Genomic DNA, 2565 nt, shown 5'->3' with positions numbered 1-2565 from the left:
CATCCCTAAGCTTATATATGATTTACTCATGCATTACAACAAAACAAAACCCACCTCTGGTCATGCTTTGTACTTTTCTCCACAAAGTTTTCACATGTTTGATGTGTTCCCAATTGGTCTAAATACTTTTGGTATTTGAGGTTTGGACTCATGACCCTGAGGTCAAGACCTGAGCTGAGATGAAGAGTCAGATGCTTAACTGACTGAGCAACCCAAGTGCCCAAATTTTATTTTATTTTATTTCATTATTTTATTTCCCTCATTAAAACAGACCTCAACTGTATGTTTGTTTCTATTCCTATCATTGTTATTTTTTTTTCTGTCCCCCTTCTTAAGAAACTGTTTCTTTTCCATCAGCTTTCTTTGCATCGTGTTTGCCTTTGTGGAAGAACAGCTTAGGACCACTCAGTGGTTGCTCCTACCTACTCAGCAGCCTGAGCAGTGGGAGCTGCCACCCATCTCCAGCAGCAGGCTGAGGGCCCCAGTCTTCAGTGGGGAGCCGCTGAATAGACACAGAGCACACCTGCCCACCCTTAGACAAGTCTGCAACTTCAGGTTCAGTGGCAGTGAATGCAGGACCCAGGGCAGTCCACTCACTCTGAAATTCCTCCTTGATCACAGTTTTTTCAGCAGCAGCCAGCTCTCCCTTTTCAATCTCTTTAGGATCTTTCTAGAAGTAGAGATTAGGCATGACCTCCCACGGGTGTTCCCGGGAAATGGTGCCACACATGCTCAGAACTTCCCTGGGGTCAACCCCCACCACATCAGACCTGCAGAGTGAGCTCTCTTCTTGTTGCAAGGGATGACGATGTCCCCCCAGCACAGGGGAGAGTCGGTGTTACACAGAGCAACAGTGGCCAGGTTAACATAACACATCTCTGTGAGAGGCTGGTGGTCAGCCCCAGGATTTGTAACCACCAGAAGGCTGGGATCGTAGAAAGCTGCCTGGATCTGGTTAGTGAATGTTCCAGGAGTGAAGTGGCCAGCAACGGGAGTGGCTCCAGGAGGAGCAGCAAATTTCAGCACAGCTTGCTGGCCAGTGTTCCTGGACCACATGACCCTGACATCAGCTGGGTTTTCAATGGCAACAATGGCGCGAGCTGCCAGCAGAAACTTCTCTCAGCTTCTCATCAGATTCGTGACAGAGATGCTGTCACTTTTCCTTTTGTAGATGGACTGTTCCTTTTGGAAGTCAAAGTTGGGGCCACCTAGGTAGGCTTCTGCTGCAAGGAACATTGTGAAAGTTTCCTTTTAAGTTATGACAGGAACACAGAACAACACTGTATAGACCTCTCTCTGGGTAATGTGGAAAGACCCTGTTTTAAAATCTTGCTAGAGGCTTGTCTATTTTAGTTGTTTGATTAAAAAGCCTGTTTTTGTTACTTTGTAATATTATTCCTCCTTTAACTTAATTTTCTATATTGCTCATTTTCACAGATTATATTTTTTTACTCTTAAAAGAAAAAGTGGCGTTTTAACATAAGCACTACTAGTTCGTTGCATTTGCCAGTGAATTTAATGAGTTTTTGTGCTATCTGTTTCTCGTTTCTCAGGCTTTTCTTCCTTGTCCACTTCCCACTGGCATTGAGTATCTACTGGTAGTAAAGTCTTCTATTTGTTGTACATCTGAAAAATACCTGTTTTGCCTTGACTGCTGAATGATAGTTTAGCTGGGTATAGAATCCCAGGGACGGTGTTTTTAAGAAGACTTCTTTGCCATGCTCATTGCATTTTATAATTACATACATTATGTGATAATTTGAAAAATGTCCATCTCCTACCAGGATGGTTTTCCTTTGTTTTGTCCACTGCTGTGTATCCCAGTGTCTAGAACAATGCCAGGCACAAAATAGGCACCTAATAAACAGTACTGAATGAATGAATGAATGAATGAACCCTTCACTAGGTTTTTGTTCTCCAAGGGCAACGTGGGTGTCTCACTGCTTGGGGCTAAATCCAGTGACTTGCCTAGTGCCTGACATGGTAGGAATTAAATGAATATCTGCTGCAGGAATAAATGAATTCATCCAAGTTCTAAAACCAAAGACCAAGAATAGTACTCTTAGAAACTAGTGTCATTTGAAAAAGCAACCTTTGGAGTCATGTGGGCCCACATTTTGTTTTAAGATTTTTATTTATTTATTTGACACAGAGAGAGAGAGATCACAAGTAGGCAGGGAAGGAAGCAGAGAGAGAAGGAGAAGCAGGATCCCTGCTGAGCAGAGAGCCCGATGTGGGGCTTGATCCCAGGACCCTGGGATCATGACCTGAGTTGAAGGCAGAGGTTTTAACCCACCTAGCCACCCAGTTGCCCCAAGGCCCACATTTTCTTTCTAAAATATTTTCCCTGGGGTTAGCTACAAGGGAGTTGGGGACAGAGAAGGGGCTTTCATGAAAGCAAGGCCTTCCTTGGATTGTTTCCCTTTTACCAAATCTGCACAAACTTTCAAAGACCTGTTCCCAGAAAGGATAACGTTCTCCAGCTTAACAGGGACACTGCCTGAGACCTTGTTTTTGAACAGACTAGAACACATCATCACTGATGGCTCCTTTAAGGGAAAAGGG

General features: G+C 43.9%; 1 pseudogene; it reads right to left on the bottom strand.

The window, feature by feature from the left end:
* Nucleotides 1–395: 395 nt before the first annotated feature.
* On the bottom strand, nucleotides 396–1236 carry LOC122896042 (annotated as a pseudogene).
* Nucleotides 1237–2565: the final 1329 nt, after the last annotated feature.

Source organism: Neovison vison, chromosome 14, assembly GCF_020171115.1.
Source record: "Neovison vison isolate M4711 chromosome 14, ASM_NN_V1, whole genome shotgun sequence".
NCBI classification, from domain to species: Eukaryota; Metazoa; Chordata; class Mammalia; order Carnivora; family Mustelidae; genus Neogale; species Neogale vison.
This window is presented reverse-complemented; position numbering and strand designations above follow the sequence as displayed.